This window comes from Orycteropus afer, unplaced genomic scaffold (genome assembly GCF_000298275.1).
Source record: "Orycteropus afer afer isolate SDZICR_OR568_19922 unplaced genomic scaffold, OryAfe1.0 scaffold00066, whole genome shotgun sequence".
In the NCBI taxonomy this organism is placed as follows: Eukaryota; Metazoa; Chordata; class Mammalia; order Tubulidentata; family Orycteropodidae; genus Orycteropus; species Orycteropus afer.
Window position 1 is genome coordinate 4465467 of NW_006921653.1, and position 19212 is coordinate 4484678.

Below are 19212 nucleotides of genomic sequence, written 5' to 3' on the forward strand. Positions count from 1 at the left end.
AAAAAAAAAAAAAAAATTGCAATTGCATATTGCCCTCTTGTGTTCGTATATATTATTGCACCTCATTGTAATGAGAGAGTTTTGTGCCCCTTCAATTCTCAGAAGTGGGAAAATAAATGTCTTGGATATACCATAGAACTGTCAAAAGTACACAAACAACAGCCACATAAATTGTGAAACATAAATCATGGCTGTATTTTTGTTGTTGCTGTTGTTGGGTACTGTCAAGTAGTTTCCAATGCGAAGCAACCCCATATGACAGAGCCAAACTTCCCCCCCATGGTTCTCTATCTATTGATAGTAGCGGATATCCGGGTCTTTCTCTTGTGGAGCTGCTGTGTGGGTTTTCCTTAGCAGCCTAGTGCTTAAACCACTGTGCCACCAGGGCTCTGTATTTTTTTTTTCCATAGCACTATAAAACTTCCTGATTTCTTTTATCAGGATAATTGCTGTGTGCCTTTGAGGCAATTCTGACTCACAGCTGCCCTACATGACAGAGAACTGCCCCATAGGGTTTCCTAGACTGTTATCTTTAAGGGAGCAGGCTACAATAACTTCAGCTGGTGGGTTCCAACCACCCACCTTTCAGTTAGCAGCCAGTACTTAATGACTATGCTATCAGGGCTCCTTATCAGGATAATAATAGCTAATATTTACTATACATTTACCATCTGCCAGCAAAATGCTAAGTGCATTGATGTGTTGACTAATTTAATTTTCACAACAACCTAAGACAGGAGTACTATTAAGTGCTCTGAACTTGTGCAGTGTCCTACCAGAAAAGGCAGAGGGGTATATAAAATTTCACATCAGGACAAAGTAAAATCAAGGGGCACACGATCTGCAGAGAGAAGAATATCAGAACAAAGAACTGCCTGCACACAGCAGTGCCGTCACTAGGGATGGTACTAGCCAGTGTGGGAACTCATGGTGTCACCACCCCCACCGTGGAACTCCTTCCATACCAGACCATACCGGATCTTTAGTAATGCTTATTATCAATTTTAATCATAGAATAATATGTGATAAATATAGTTGTAAATTGCTTAAATGTAATATTTCTTAGATTACATGAATACTAACAAAATTATTTCGTAAAATCTTTCTACATTGAATTACATTATTAGTAACTGAGCGGAAGCCTTTTTTTATTTTTCTTTCCTTTAATTACTACTTCATTCCTAAAAAGATGTATTGATATAGCATCATAAAAAACTACTTACCACAATATTGTAGCTAAAACACCAGAAAATTTGACAAAATTACCAACTATAAAAACACCAGCAGCAACAAAACACCAGGATGTGCTTATAGCACATGCAGATGAAACCACATGATTTGAAGCTTCATTGTAATTGGGTAATAATAACAGCTCTTCCTGGAGTGCATTAAAAACCAAAAACAACAAACTCACTGCCATCAAGTCGATTCTGACTCATAGCGACCCCCTTTGGGTTTCCAAGGGAGTAAATCTTTACAGAAGTAGATTGCCCAGTCTTTCTTCCATGGATTGTCTGGTGGGTTTGAACTGCCAACCTTCTGATTAGCAGTCAAATTCAAACAGTAAATTAGCTAAGGCACAACTATTGGTTTCTCCCTGACCAGAGCAAAGAAGAGTAAAGAAAATCTCCACGACCCTGGGACCAGAAGAACTAAATGGTGCCCAGCTACTATAGCTGACTGCTCTGAAAGAGATCACAATACGAGGTTTCAGACAGAGTGGGAGAAGAATGTGGAACAAAACTCAAAATCATGAAAAAGACCAGGCGTATTGGTCTGATAGAGACTGGTGAGACCCCGAGTATATGGACCTTAGATACCCTTCACCTGGAACTAAACTCACCACTGTGGCTCAAATTTCAGCCAAACAATAGGCAGGCCATTAAGGTGAATGGTAATACCAAGGAGGTACACACTTATGAGAACAATCAACCACACGAAATCAAAACGACACCATTTGCCCAGGGATAAAGCTCAAAAGACAGGAAGGGATAGAAAAAAGGACAAAGAGAAATGGTAAACACAGGGAGGAAGTGGGAAGAGTGCTATTATATATGGGGATTGTAATCAATGTCACACAGAAAAATATGTATGAATTGTTATATGGAAAACCAATTCGCTCTGGGAGGGAACACTGCAAAAAAAAATGCATTTACCCATGTCACCTTAGTTTTGTGTATTTCACTGTACATAAATTATATTTCAATAAAATGTATTTTTAAAAAAATTTTGCTCTGTAAACTTTTACCCAAATCACATTTTTTTGAAAAAGTAAATTAGCATATAACTTTAGCCTTGTAGGTATACTGATACATGTCAACTGAGCTTATAGAAAATGTTTTTGTTATAATTATTTAATAATAATAATAAATTTCTGCTGAGACACTGCATAAAAATTTCATAGATATTTTGGTGTCACCCCAACAGTGTCACCTGATATGGTCCACACCTCCTTCATCCCCCTAATGATGCTACTTGTGCTATGTGTGATTGTTACATTAGTTGCTATTAATAGTGTCTGCTGGTATGCTTTCAGTTTACCCTAAAAAAAAAAAATTTACCCTACAGTTTGCCTTTTCTTTCAATCTTTATTTGAGATATAACTGACATCTCATATAATCCACTCATTTAAAGTATACTACTGTAAAAAGGGTGTGGGGGTGGCATCTTTTTAAAACCTCCTCTAACTTCACAAAGGGGGTGTTACCATAAGCAGCCCATGGCTGATTCCTATGAGGTCAGAAATGCTGCCACCCTCCAACCTTTTTACCAACTTGACACCAACCATCCCTTCCATCGCCCTCTCTATTTCTCTGCTGACTTTCATAATTCATTGCAGTGGCCACTCAGACCTTGCAGACAATACTCACAATTATGGGGTTTATTGGGGAAACAACAGGTTACAACTCAGGTGCAGGAATCCTAAGAATACTGCTCTTCCATCAGGACAGACTCCCCTCAGCGATGCCCACAGAGATGTCTCTTTTGGCCCTCAGCCTCTCGGCCTGGCCTCTGTCCTGCTCAGGCAAGCTCTTTTAGCTGTGCTGGTGCCCAGAAAGGCACTGCACTATCCCAGCAAGCCTCCTGCCTGAAGGCACTCAGATTTCTTGTTTCATGGGCCAGGAAGCCCACCACTCAGCCTTGTGCCAGCCTTTTGGTTCCACTGCCACTGCTGCTGCCACCTCTTTGCCATCCTGTCAGTGCAGGGATCTCAGGTCCAAGGACACGTTCCACTCCTGCTTGTTCCTTCTTCCTGGTAATAAGAGCCCCCTTTTCCACCTCTGGGATGGCTCATTTTAAGCCTAGAAGAATGGCAAAACTGACCAATCCCCATGTTAAGGTTCCATACACAGTATTTGCACAGTCCCACCTACACAAGGGTGCCATGTACCTTATTTACATTAAGCTATCAATCCCCTTGTTGGGCCATAAGCACCTCATATTTACCTTGTTCCACCCAGTCATCTGGTGGGAGTCATAAAGACCATAGCTAGAAAAGCCACACTAAGTAATTCACAGCACCACAACAACTCAGTGGTTTTTAGTATCGTCACATATTTATACATAGATAGTTGTGTTTACATATAGCAAAGACTGTGAGGATGGTGCAGGACCAGGCAGTATTTTGTTCTGTTGTACATAGAGTTGCTATGGATCAGAACCAACTAGACAGCATCTAAAAACACATAGTTACACAACCATCAGAGCAATGAATTTTAGAACATTTTTATTACCCCTAAAATAAATCCCTTGCCTACCAGCAGTCACTTATTTCCCTCAATACCTTCCAGTCCTAGGCAACCACTAATCTACTTTTTGTCTCTATAGATTTGCCTATTGTAGATATCTCATATAAATGGGATCATACAATATGTGGTCTATTGTGTCTGACTTATTTCACTTAGCATAATGTTTTCAATGTCCATCTATGTTGTACTATGTATCAGTACTTCATTTCTTTTTAATAACTGAGTAATATTCCATTGCATGGATATCCACATTTTGTTTACTTACCATTCACCAATTGATGGACATTTGGGTTGTTTCTACTTTTTGGCAATTATGCATAATGATAACATGAACATTCGTGTACAAGTTTTTGAGTAGACATTGTGTTTTTATTTTTCTTATTTGCATACCTAGGAATGAAATTGCTCGGTTGTATGGAACTCCACTGTAAGACTGTCTTCAAAAGCTGCTGCACCATTTTACATTCCCATGAGAGTTCCAATTTCTCCACATTCTTACCACCATTTGTCTGACCTTTTGGTTATAGTAATACCAGTGGGTGTAAGAGGATCCCTGGTGACGCAATGGGTAAGCACTCAACTGCTAACTGAATGGTTGGTGGTTCAAACTCAACTGCAGCTCCATGGAAGAAAGACTGGCAATCTGCTCCTGTAGAGATTGTTATTCTTGTTAGGTGCCATTGAGACAGCTCCAACTCATAGCAACCCTATGTACAACAGAATGAAACACTGCCTGGTCCTGTGCCATTTTCACAATGCTTCCTGTGCTTGAGCCCATCATTGCAGCCACTGTGTCAATCCATCTCTTTGAGGGTCTTCTCCTTCTTCACTAACCTTCTACTGTGTTGTTGTTGTCAGGTGCCGTCAAGTTGGCTCCAACTCATAGCGACCCTATGTACAAGAGAACAAAACACTGCCTGGTCCTAGCCAGCCTCACAATCCTTGCTATACCTGAGCCCATCATTGAAGCCACTGTGTCAATCCACTTCATTGAAGGTCTTCTCCTTTTTTGCTGACCGTCCACCTTGCCAAGCATGATATCCTTCTCCAGGGAATGGTCCGTTCTGACAATATGACCAAAATAGGTCAAACAAAGTCTGGCCATTCTTACTTCCAAGGAGCATTCTAGCTGCACTTCTTCCAGGAAAGATTTGTTAGTTCTCTTGGCAGTCCATGGTACTTTCCGTATTCTTCACCAACACCACAACTCAAAAGCATCAACTCTTCTTTGCTCTTCCTTGTTCATTGTCCAGCTCTCACATGCATATGAGGTGACTGAAAATACCATGGCTTGAGTTAGGTGCACCTTAGTCTTCAAGGAGACATCTTTGCTGTTCGGCACTTTAAAGAGGTCTTTTGCAGAAGATTTGTCCAGTGCAATATGTCATCTGATGTCTTGACTGCTGCTTCCATTGGTGTTGACAAATAATACGAAATCTTTAACAACTTCAATTTTCTATCCATTTATTGTGATGCTGCTTATTGGTCCAGTTGTGAGGATTTTCATTTTCTTTATGTTGAGACGTAATCTATACCGCAGACTGAAGTCTTCAATCTTCATCAGTAAGTGCTTCAAGTCATCCTTACTTTCAGCAAGCAAAATTGTGTCATATGCATATTGCAGGTTGTTAATGAGCCTTCCTCTAATCGTGATGCCACATTCTTCTTAATATAGACCAGCTTCTTGGATTATTTGCTCAGCATACAGATTGAATTAAGTATGGTGAAAGGATACAAGCCTGACACACTCCATTCCTGATTTTAAACTATGAGGTATACCCTTGTTCTGTTAGAACAACAGCCTCCTGGTCTGTGTACAGGTTCCTCATGAGTACCATCAAGTGTTCTGGAATTCCCATTTTTCTCAAGGTTATTCATAATTTGTTATGATTTACACAATCAAATGCTCTTGCGTAGTCAATAAAACACAAGTTAACATCTTTCCAGTATTCTTTACTCTCTGCCAAGATCCATCTGACATCAGCAATTATATCCCTCATTTCACATCCTCTTCTGAATCCAGCTTGCATTCCTGGAATTTCTCTGTCAATATACTGCTGCAACCATTTTGGAATTATTGTCAGCAAGATTCCACTTATATTAATGCTATTGTTTGATAATTTCCACATTCTGTGGGATCACCTTTCTTTGAAATGGGTACAAATATGGATCTCTACCAGTTGGCCAGGTAGCTGTCTTCTGAATCTCTTGGCAAAGACAAGCGAGTGCCTCCCACATGGCATCCATTTGTTGAAACATCTCAGTGGGTATTCTGTCAATTCCTGGAGCCTTGTTGTCAATTCCTTCAGTTCAGCTTCAATGTCTTCCATCAATACCATTGGTTCTTGATCATATGCCACCTCCTGAAATGGATGAACATCAACAAGTTCTTTTTGGTACAGTGTCTCTGTATATTCCTTCCATCTTCTTTTGAAATTTTCTGCATCATTCAATATTTTGTACATAGAATCTTTCAATATTGCAACTCAAAGCATGAATTATTTCTTCAGTTCCTTGAGCTTGAGAAATGCCAATGGTTTTCTAACTCCAGGTTTTTGCACATTTCATTATAATAATTGACTTTGTCTTCTCAAGCTGCTCTTTGAAATCTCCTGTTAAGCTCTTTTATCATTTTTTCCATTTGCTTTGGCTACTCTCCATTCAAGGGCAAGTTTCAGAGTCTCTTCTGACATCCATATTGGTCTTTTCTTCCTTTTCTGTCTTTTTAATGATCTTTTGCTTTCTTCGTGGATGATGTTCTTCACGTCATCCCACAATTCTTCTGTGTTTTGGCCATTGGCATTCAATGCATCAAATCTATTCTTTAGATGGTCTCTAAATTCAGGAGGGGTATAATCAAAGTCCTATTTTGGCTCTCATTGACTTGTTTTAATTGTCTTCAGCTTCAACTTGAACTTGCATATGAGCAATTGATGGTGTCGGTTCCACAGTCAGCTCCTGGCCTTGTTTTGGCTGAAGATATTGTGTTTCTCCATCACCTCTGCACAAATGTAGTCTATCTGATTTCTGTATACTCCATCTGGCAAAGTCCACATGTATAGCTGTCACTTGTTAAAAAAGGTATTTAAAATTAATAAGTCATTGGTCTTGCAAAATCCTACCATGCCACCTCCAGCATCATTTCTATCACCAAGGCCATATTTTCCAACTACTAGTGATTCTTCTTTGTTTCCAACTTTTGCATTCCAATCACCAGTGATAATCAACTCATCTTGATTGCATGTTTGGTCAATTTCAGACTGCACAAGTTGGTAAAAATCTTCAATTTCCTCATCTTTGGCTTTGGTGCTTGGTGCATAAATATGAATAACAGTAGTATTATTAACTGATCTTCTTTGTAGGCATATGGATATTATGTTATCACTGACAGCATTGTACTTCAGGACAGATCTTGAAATATCTTTTGTGATGATGAATGTCACGCCATTTCTCTTCAATTTGTCATTCCCAGCATAGTAGATCATGTGATTGTCTGATTCAAAATGGCCAAAACCAGTCCATTTCACCTCACTAATGCCTAGGATATCAACCTTTATGTGTTCCATTTCATTTTTAACAACTTTCAATTTTCCTAGATTCATACTTCGTACATTCCATGTTCCAATTATTAATGGACTTTTGCAGCTCTTTCTTCTCATTTTGAGTCTTGCCACATCAGCAAATGGAGGTCCTAAAAGCTTTATCCATCCACATCATTAAGGTTGACTCTACTTTGTGGAGGTAGCTCTTCTCTACTCATATCTTGACTGTCTTCCAACCTGAGAGGTTATTTTACAGCACTATATCAGACAATGTTTCAAGGCTATTCATAAAGTTTTCCAGTGATATATCAGACAGTGTCCCACCAAGATTCATAAGGTTTTCAGTGCCCAGTTTTTTCAGAAGTTTATGACCTCATCCTTCTTCCCAGTTTGTCTTAGTCTGGAAGCTCCATTGAAACCTGCCCACCATGGGCGATCCTGCTGGTATTTTAAATACCTGTGGCCTAGCCTCCAGCCTCACAGTAACACACAAGCCACCACACGACAACAAACTGACAGATGGGTGGTGGCCAAAAAACAACAGCCTAGAAAACTCTGTGGGCAGTTCTGCTCTGTCACATAGGATCACTGTGAGTCGAAAGTGACTCTCCAACATTTGGCAACAGTGGGTGTAAAGTGATATTTCACTGTGGTTTTGATTTGCATTTTTCTGTTTGTTTAATGATGTTGAGCATAGTAGTCACGCAGAGCAAATTAGGACAAATTTAATTAATGTAAACATTCCACATAAAATACAAGTAAAGAACAATGAGAAGAGGTAGAGTTGAAAATTTTAATGATAACAAGTTATTTATTCACTCAACAAATATTTATTGATCCCCCATTAGAAGCAAGGCCCTCTGCTGGGTGCTGGGACATAGCCAACAAACACTTGAGTACTTAACCTTCTGCCAGGGAAGACTGACACTTAACACCTATTCACAAAACTAATGAGTTGCAATTAATGAAAAGTTATATGAAAGAGAAATAGTGGGGCTCTGAAAAGTATAACAGAGGGTCTGACTTCATCTGGGGACTTGGAGAAGGCTTCCCAGAGTAAGTAAAGTTTGAGTGGACATCTACAGGAGGAGTTAACTGTCAGAAGGAGAGGGGTGGTGGGGTGAGAAGGCACTAAGATGGGGGCTGTGGAGCTGGTGATGCTTGAAGAATTGAGTGTTGGCCAGTTTGGCTACAATACAGAGATCAGGGGGACAAGAGACGTACACAAGCTGGAGGAACAAACCAGAACATGCAGGGCATTACAGGTGACAGTTAGGGGTTTTACTTCTGTCCCAAGAATGATAAGAAGTCATTGTTTAAAGGACTTTAAGGTGTGTTTTTTGCAGGGGCAGAGAGAGATAAGATTGGATTTGCACTTTCATAGACAGGATCACTCTGGCTGCAATTTGAGAATATATAGATAAGAATGGATATAAGCAAATCTTTCAGGTCAGAGGTAAAAGCAACCTAAAGCCAGGGTAAGGACGTCTGGCGGCACAGTGGTTAAAACACTGGGCTGCTAAGGAAAAGGTTGGTGATTGAACCTACCAGCCTCTCCATGGGAGAAAGATGAGGCACATTGCTTCTATAAAGATTTACAGCCTTGGAAACCCTATGGGGCCAGTTCTACTCTGTCCTATACAGTCACTATGAGTTGGAATCACTTGATGACAGTGGGTTTTGTTTTGTTTTGTTTTTTAAATCCAGAGTAGAGGGAAAAAGTGAAGAGATTTGATAGATAACTAGGAGAAAAATGGAAGAAACTTAGTGAATGATTTTCAGAAGAAAAACCTGGCAGTCTACTTCTGAAAAATCAGCCATTAAAAGCCCTAGGGAGCACAGTTCTACTCTCACATACATGGACTCACTATGAGTCTAAATCAACAAGATGATAACAGTACTGAACTAGATTTGGGGCAAGAGAATAAAAGACATCAAGGATTAGTCTTTAAATGACTAGATAATGGTGTCATAGACTTGATAATGGGAACCCCAGGAAAGGAGCAGGTTGAGGGTAGGGGAACTACATTTCAAAGACCCTAAATTTAGGTACCTAGGAAACAGGGAGCTCTGGTAGCATAGTGGCTAAGACACTTGCCTGCTAACCAGACGGCTGGCGGTTCAAACCCACCAGCCACTCCTCGGAAGGAAGGTTGGGCAATCCTACTTCCGTAGTGATACTGCCTCGGAAACCCAAGGAGGGGTCGCTATGAGTCGGGCCCGACTCGACGGCACATAACAACAACAACAACAGGAAACACCAAATGGAGAAATATACTGGGCAGACCAATAAACAAATTTGGAACTCTAAGAAAGGGGAGCTCTGGTAGCATAGTGCCTAAGGCACTTAACTGCTAACTAGAAGGCTAGCGGTTCAAATCCACCAGCCACTCCTCGGAAGGAAGATGGGGCAATCTACTTCCATAGTGACACTGCCTCAGAAACCCAAGGAGGGGTTGCTATGAGTCACATCCAACTCAACGGCACATAACAACAACAGGAAGGAAAGAGCCAAGCTATACACTTGAGATCTTCATGGCATACATGGTAAATATGACCACAGGTGGAGATGAGTTATTTAGAGAAATGGTATGAAATTAGAAGAGACAGGGCCCAGGGATGAGGCAGGAGTCACTGCAATATTTAAAGGTCATATAGAAGAAGATCAGCAAGTAAAAGAGGATGAGGAGAGATTAAACAGACAGGATTATAACCAGAAGAACATAGCATTACTGGTAGTCCCTGACTTACGACAGGGTTCTGTTCTGACGACTATTCCTTTGTAAGTCAGTTCTGATGTAAACTGTATACCTCATTTTTTTTTTCAGTTTTCATTATTATTGCTTTTTATTATCAGTATCTTTATAAGTCTTTATAGGTCTTTATTTATCTTTGAGGGTTGGAAACATTACATCTGACACTGATAACATCAGCAAATTCTGTGCTACAACATTATGTATAGTACATATCATTGACAATAAGATGTGGGGGGTAAAATGAGAGGTCTTAAGTGCGGTTTGTCATAACTCAAATTCATCATAAGTCAGGGAATACCCATATTCAAATCAAGATATGAGTTTCAGAGAAGTCTACGATGGACTGCTGGTTTTCAAATTGGAGCATGCATTCTGATGCTTGGAGCCTTGTGAGAAGAGAGATCGCTTGGCTTCATGCCCCAGGATCTTGAATCAACATCATCTGGAAAATTGTTAAAAAGGAAAACTCCCAGTTCCATCCCAGTCATATTGATTTAAGACTCTGTGTATGAAGCCAAGCAATCTCTCTTCCAACAAGGCTTCCACTATCAGAATGCATGCTCCAATTTGACAACCAGCCATCTAATTCATCCTCCCCTAATACACAGAAATATCAGGTGCCCCTACTTATGTGTGAAGCAATACAGGCCTCTCTTTCCCTTGAACCATTAGCCCATCCTGGGTATGAGATGTCGTTCTCTGCCTCTCTTAACCAGGATCCATGATTTTAAAAAAAAAAAAAGCCAAACCAGTTGCCTTTGACTTACCTCCAACTTATGATGGCCTCATGTGTGTCAAAAGCAGAACTGTGCCCCGTAGGGTTTTCAATGGCCAGATCTTTCTTCTAAGGCACATCTGGGTGAACTTGAGCCTCCAATATTTCAGTTAACAGCCAGGCACTCAATTGTTTGCATCACCTAGAGACTCCAGGGCCTATGATATAGACTGATAATTGTCCTTCAGGATCTATTCTACTCCTTTTATTCCTACCAATACAGTCACTGCCCATCACCCACCCTCAACCTTGCCACAACTTTTTGCAGGTCACAGTGCTTCCTAGTTAGAAACTACATATTAAATCTTCTTGCATAGATATGGCCATGTAAATAAGTGATTAGCCTAGCAGGATATGAATAGAAGTGATACAACTCATCTTCCAGATTATATCCTGGGGAGGGGGGTAACAAAACAAAACTTGGTTGCCTTCTCTTTTTCTCCTACCCCAACTGGAATGTCTATATGATATTGCAGAACCAGCTTTAGCTATGAAGATGATGACCATCTTCAAGAGGATAGTGGGGTAAAGGATAGATGGACCTGAGATTTGGATGCTCTTAGATCAGAGTTGCCCCAAGAACCTATGCTTCTTCTATACTGTTATGTGAGATAAACACTTTAATTTTGCTTGAATCACTGTGTTTTGGGACTCTTTGCTAACAATCTCACTTTTACATTCTTTAGAGGTAAAACTGCATTACTAGAACTTTATCCCTATTTCCTTTCCTAAAACTGGCATTTCATAAGCTCATCCCTTAAAACCACCTTTTATTTATAAGATTTATAAAAGTGTGTGGTACGATGAATTGTTCGATATATCCCTTCTAGCCATAGGCTTTATAAATCCCACCAAAGGACTGAGTGGGTCTATGCAAATGTGAGATGCTTGTGGCCTACCAAGGAGATTAGATAGCATGCTAATAATGTAAATAAGGTGCATGGTACCCTTGTGGGGCTGGGGCCATGGAAATAAGGTGTATGGAACCCTAACGTGGGGATTGGTCAGTTTTGCCACCCACTAGGCTTAAAGCAAGCCATTCCAGAAGTGGGGAGAGGGGATCTCACTATCATCAAGAAAGAAGAGACAGGGGTGTAAGTGTGTCCTTTGGACCTGAGATCCTTGTGCTGAGCATCCCCAGTTCAGGAGACAGAGAGCTGTGACATCAGAGACAGCAAAAGATAACAGAAAAATAATGGCAGCAGAGGCAGGAGATCCAAGAGACCAGCACAGGAGAGATGTAGTGGGCTTCCTGGCCCACAGAGTGAGAAAGCTGAGTGTCTTTGGGCAGCAGGGTTGCTGGCGGAGTGGGGTGCCTCTGGGCATTTATCTGTGGAGCTAGCCTGGCTGACCCATGAAGCAAGAAAGCTGAATGACTCTAGATATTTATCATTAGAGCTTAAAAAAAAAAAAACTTTCTAACACTTGGCCAAGCACCGCAGAGGCCAAGCTGAAGGGCCAAGGGCCAGAGAGAGACTTGCCTTTGGGCACAACTGAGGGGAGGCACTCAAAGAATTGTATCCTGAGTGTTCCTGATCCTGAATGTAATCTGTTACTTCCCTAATAAATCCCATAATCATGAATATTGTTTGTGAATTCTGTGCAGCCATTGCAACAAATTACTGACCCCAGCAGAGAAGTAGAGACTGATGTGGGAGGGACAGTTGGTGTCAAAATTGGTAAAAAGGCTGGAAGGTAGGGGCATATCTGACCTGCACCTCATAGGAATCAGCCTTGGGTTATTGATCTTGATCCTCCTTCCCCCGTGTGAAGTTAGAGGAGGTCAGACGGCTACCGATGCCATTTTACAAGTGTCATCTAAGACAGTTGGCATTTTTTATAAATTACTTCTGGTGATGATAAGCAAGGTGATTCACATCAACTTTCACACTAAGGACAACTGCCAGAATAAATATACTTTAAAAAAGAAAATCTACATAAAGGGATTGAAGGGCTAGCAAGTTAGTTCAAAATCGCAAAGCTAAAATAATGGAGAAGAGGGAAATCTAGAGACTTGAGAGGAGTATTTGTATCGCTCTTTCCCTGGGAGTGTTTGCCAGTTCTAGAAGAGATAACTGAGAGGCTGAGCAGGACTTCTGGCACACTTGAATGGGCTAAGGTGATAAAAATGAGAGAAAACCCCACCAAGGGTGGCAGAGAGATCCTGATAACCCCCAAACTTTGGATTAGGACTTAGTAGTGCTGCAGTCTAAGCATAAGAAAGAAAACAAAGTAGAATAACCTTGCGGGGACTACAGTTCAGCTCTGACTCATGGCCTCAAACTTTCTCTACAAATAATTTTTTCAAATAACAGTATCTGGCACACAAGAAAAAATAACCAGGTATTTAAGGAGGCAGACTAATGAACAGCAACAACAATAACAAAACCAACAGGAAAATAAACAATAGAAACAGACTTATAAGGGTTTTGGTTATTGGAACTATGAGACATAGACTTAAAAAGAACTATGCTTACTCAATCTTAAAAAGAATGAGAATTTCAAAATGGAATTTAAAAATAAGAAAAATATAGCCGATTAAGAAAACAATCATCAAATAGGAATTCTAGAATTAGGAAAATGTGTGTCCACTTCTGGTTATGGAGAGAGGTTCTGAGGGGTCCTCATCTAAATCCCATGAAATGAGTTCTCTGTAAGAGAGGAATAAAGAATTGGTGGCCACCAAAAGCAACCATAGTCCTCCACAGGGCTTTATGAGTACAGGCAGTCCCCAGCCTACAAAAGTTTCCAAACAAAAGTAATCTCTAATATAGAGGGACAAAACTTTAGCTAAACTAGGTTTTCCTCTGTACTTAGCCATGTTCTTTGCCTCACTCCTCCCTACTATCCTGTTGTGTGTCCCTGGAAACACTTGACCCTGACTTCTTACAACTCTTCAGTTCTGTACTCAACATCTAAGCTCCCATTTTTCCACTGAGTCATTTGGTGAGGTTTAGAAGGAACTTCTGATTCAAAATGTGTTACATGGAACGGACTGGAACAAGTGTCCAGAACCAAACCAGTAAAAAAAAAAACAAAACAGTTGCTGTCGACTTGGACTCATGACAACCCCATTGTGTCAGAGTAGAACTGTGCTCCATTGGGCTTCCTTTCCTCTGAAGCATTTCTGGGTAGATTCAAACATCCAACCTTTGTAGTTGGCAGCCAAGGTTGTTAATCATTTGTACCACCCAGAGACTTCTCTTCCCTCCTTCAATACACCTGAGGTTATTTATTCACTGTGATACTGCCTCAGAAACCCAAGGAGGGGTCGCTATGAGTTGGGTCCGACTCAATGGCACATAACAACAACAACAAAAGCAACAGCAAAACACATTTCTTCTTCCTCTTCCATCCCTTTTTCTCCCACCTTCTTTTTCCCTCTCCATACTCAGCACTCACCTAGCTTCCACCAAAGGACATAAAAGGGCATAAGTGGGCAGAGAGCTTTCCAGGCTGCTATGAGGTCTATATTTAGGTATGAAGGGATTTCCTTTCACCTCTTGAGGGACAGGAAACCCCAGAGGACTGTGGCTGAGGGGGATTTAGTTGGAAGCTCCTCAGCATTTATTTAACTTTAAAAATAACTCAATTAATATTGTAAATATATATTATATTTGTTGCAAAAAATGCCAAACAGTTCAGACAATATACACCTATATGTAGAAATGAAAGTTAAAGGCCTTCACTGCCTCCACTCCTAACCAACTCATTCTTGTTTCCTAGAGGTATTCACTTTTGACATTTAAAAAAAATCCTCTCCTTGTATGACTGTGAATAACACAAGTGTGTCTATTTCTATCTGTGCCTACAGTAGTGCTGTACTGTAGGGTATGTTAAATATGTCTTCAATCATTTCTTTAGAAAGAGAGTTACAGCTACTTCACTATTTAGGCTAGAACAGAAAAACACTTTCAATTTAGCCATTTATTGTTACATAGCAAGCATCCAAAACTTAGTGACTTAAGAAAAGCAATCATTTAATTTAGTTTATAATTCTCTAGGTCAGTGAAGCAGTTCTTCTATTCTGGGCCAGCTTGTTCACCTTTCTGGTCAGTTGGTGGGTCAGCTGACGCTTTCTTTCACATTCAACTGGTTGGCAGACTGGTTGGTCTGTCCTGGCTCCACAGTCAATTGCCAGCAGACTGGCTCTGAGTTCATCATCTGATGGCCTCAGGGTTCCCAGCAGCAAAAGCTGCAAGCCTTGAACCCATAAGTACGTTCAAGCCTCTGCTTACATAATGTTTGCTAATGTTCCATTGGCCAAAGTAAATCACGTGGCCAAATCCAGCTACAAGAAGTAGAGAAATGGACTCCACCTGTTCATAGAAGGAGTAGCAAAGTAACATTGCAAAAGAATGTATGTACAGGAAGAATTAATTGGTGGCCGTTTATGTAATCCATCAGACTCCCTATAGGCATGTGTAGGACACTTGGGAATTCCTAAAGGTGTCCCCTAGAAGCTACATCACCTTCTCAGAAGGGCAAGTAGCTCCAAGGTCTAAATAAAAAGCATACCCTTTTTTCTAAAGAAAAAATCTGATCAATAAGTCAACTTAAAGGTCTCATTGGTTGAAAAACACTTGTGAGAATAGAGCGTACTCCTCCAAAGAGATGAGCTTGTCACATTACAGTCTGGTTAGTTTTGTATAAACTGTTAGGAAATTTCCCAAAAGGGAAATTAAAAATGAGTGTCATTCATTTAATCAGCATGAGTCACCTTGGGTTGATTTATTAAATTTCATGTCTGCATTCTATAGGCTAGCTATGGTTTATCTAATTATTTAAACTTTTCCCATCACTGTCTTCATGGTGAGTTTTTAGTTTCTGTGAGGGTTAAGAGTTAAATTTAAACGGGGAGAAGGAAAAGATTTTCTTTAACAGCCCCTTTATAGATCCTTTGTACAATGAGTGCTCAAAAGGAAAAGCTGCCTTCCTCAAGTGACAGGCCCAGGAAGGGGAGGAGGAGGTGGTAGATACTGGACCAGCTCTAATCCAGCACTTCTAGCGCAGCTGTGATGGAGACAGAAGGGGCTGAACTCTCAGAGCTGTGTTACTGGGTTGAACCATGTCCCCCAAAAAAGATATGTTCAAGTCCTAACCCACAATACCTGTGACTATGACATTATTAGGAAATAGGATCTCTGCAGATTTAGTCAAGAGTCACTCAGACTGGATTAAGGTGGATTCTATTCCAGTAGCTGGTGCCCTTATAAGAAGAGGGAAATTTGGACACAGAGACATAGATAGACAAACACGAAGATGGCTGTGTAAAGACAGAAGTAGAGATTAGAGTGATGCCTCTATAAGCCAGGGAGCACCAAGGATTGCTAACAACCACCAGAAGCTAGAAAGAGAAAAGGAATGATTCTTCTCCATGGACTTCAGAGGGAGCGTGGTCATGTCAACACCTTGATTTTGGACTTCTAGCCTCCAAAACTGTGAGAGAATAAATATCTATTGTTTTAATCCACTCAGTTTGTGGTAGTTTGACACAAGCTGTAACTTTGTGAATCTAAGTGAGGGGCAGTGCTGTCTACATTTAGCAAACAGGGAGCAGGATTCTCTCTGAAAGGACCACAGCAGCAGCCTTTGCCAGGAATGTGTGCTAACAAGGCAGATGAGGGCCTGAGTGGGAAAATTAAATGGTTTTGACTATATTTTCACACCAGGTTTATGGAGAAATTTGTACTAAGTATATATATTTTAGTTAGCATCTAATCATTAAACTTGTGCTGTTGTGTTCACTTTGCGAAACTCACCAAGCTGTATACTTTTCTATGTATATATTTTAATGAAAAGTTTACATTTTTAAAAGTTGCCCTAAGCTAATCATTATATACCAAGGACATACAGAGTATTTTGGTGATGTGAAGTTAACCTTGCCTAGGGAATCAGGTGACTTGAGTTCTAGTCCTCATGCTGTTCTGTGGGCTGAGAAATAAATCATCAAGCATCCCTGAGCCAGAGTTGTTCACTTGTGAAGTAAGGGGTTATATTATATCCAAAACCCAGCTAATTTTGTGTGATTCACCTAACTTTATTAAGTACTAGGCCCTGGGAAGGAGCTCTGGGATTGGTGTGGTTAAGCACTCAGCTGCTAACCAAAAGGTCAGCAGTTCAAACTCACCAGCAGCTCCTTGGAAGAAAGACATGGTGATCTGCTCCCATAAAGATTACAGCTTTGACAGTCATCTAAGGTGGAATTATTGGTCTCTCCCAGCCTGGAACAAAGAATAGTGAAGAAAATCAAAGACCCAAGGAAACAGTAAGTTCAAAGGACTAACGAACCACATGAATCCCAGCCTCTATGACCCTGAGACCAAAAGAAGTAGCTGGTGGGATCTCACCACCATCGAGAAAAGAGCTGGAGGTGAAGTGGAGCATGTCCACTGATCCGAGATCCCTGCGCTGGACCTCCTTGACTGAGAGACACAGGTTGAGAGAGAGACACCAGGCTGAGAGAGAGATGCCCAGGTAAGAGATGGTGGCAGTGGAGTCAAGAGGCAGGAGATGGAACAGCAGGCTTTCTGGCCCACAGAGTGTGAAAACTGAGTGCCCTTGGGCAGGAGGCTGGCTGGTGGAGTGGGGTGCACATAGGTGTACCTATCAGCAGAGATAAAAGAGCTTTGTAACACTTGCCTGGGTAGGGCAGAGGTGAGGCCAAGAGGCCAAGGGCCAAAGAGGTGTGCCTGAGGGCATAGCAGAGAGGAGACTGTCCTGATTGAAGAATTGTATCCTAAGTGTGTTCCTGAACCTGAATTGTAATCTGTTACTTCCCTAATAAACCCCATAATCATAAGTATTGTCTGGGGGGGGGGGGAGAAGAAATAGCTGGTACCCAGCTACCACTGCCAGCAGCTTTGAAAGGGATCACAATAGGAGGTCCTGGATAGAGTGGGAGAAAAATGTGTAATAAAACTCAAAATCATAAAAAAAAAAAAAAAAAAAAGACCAGGTTTACTGGTCTAATAGAGACTGGTGGAACCCCCAAGACTATGGCCCTTTGACACCCTTTGAGCCTGGAACTGAACTCACCCCGTGGTTTACCCTTCAGCCAAACAAAATATAGGCTTATAAGGTAAACAATAACACCAGGGGGGTACACACTCATTAGAACAATCAACCATATGAGATCAAAAGTGCAGCATTTGCTCAGGGATAAAGCTCAGAAGACAGGAATGGTTAGAAAAGAAAGATGCAGGGAAATGGTAAATACAGTGAGGAAGAAGGAAAAATGTTATTACATTATGGGGACTGCAGTGAATGTCACAAAACAAAATGTGTATGAATTGTTGAATGGAAAACCAATTTGGTCTGTAAACTTTCACCAAAATCACAATAAAATTTTCTTAAAAAAAAAGATCACAACCTTGCAAACCCTATGGGGCAGTTCTACTCTGACTTATAAGGTTGTTATGAGTTGGAATCAACTTGATGCCAATGGGCTTGCTTTTTGGTTTTAGGCTTTGGGGACACAAGGAGAATGAAATAGACATACTGCTTTGTGTTATAGTTACTCGGGAATTTGTCATATTTCCATATCTACTCTACTCCCTAAATACCAGGAGCATTCCACTGTATTTCCCACAGTATTCCTTGTTCTCTTGGGGCTGAACTTCATATGTATTTGCCCATTATTTTAATGCCTTTCCATCAAGTATCTCTACTAATTAAGTTTTTGTTTTTCCATAGTCTAGTCAAGTCTAGATGAGTAGACTAGTCTAGCTGAATCTCAGAGTCTAGTTGAGAGTGGACTTCAGTCTCAACTGAACAGCCAGAGGGATCTTTTTAAAACATAAATCACACCTTAGTCAAAACCTTCCAGTCAGCTCCATATCTCACTCAGAAAAAGCCACAACTTCCGGTAAGATGTAGGAATAGGCAGACAAGCAGCACAGACCCTCTTCAACAAAGAAAAGAAAAACCAATTGACAGAGACATAGAAGATAATCCTGGAGCCCTGAGCTTTGAAAGGAACTATACAGAAGTTGATTAGGCACCAACTAGTGGAAAAACCTAAACGAAAACAGTGAGTACAGAGATGGTTGGAGCTGCAGACTGTCAGCTACTCTGATGGGACCAACAGCCTGAATATTTCCAAGTGGTGTTGGGACCTGAGAATTGACTAAAGATCAGTCCCGGTCACCAAGGGCTGCAGGGACAACTGCACTGGTGGCATATGATTAGGAAGGGAAACAGCAAGGAGGGAGACAACCTGAGCTGTAGACTTTCTGCTGTCCAGAAGGCACAGCCATTTTGATTGTTTACATGTGGTAGTAATTTTTGGATATTTAAAGCGACCAAGGGCACAGCCATTTTGAATATTTACAAGTGGTGGCCATTTTGTATATTTAAAGTGACTGAGGGTGCAGCCATTTTGAATATTT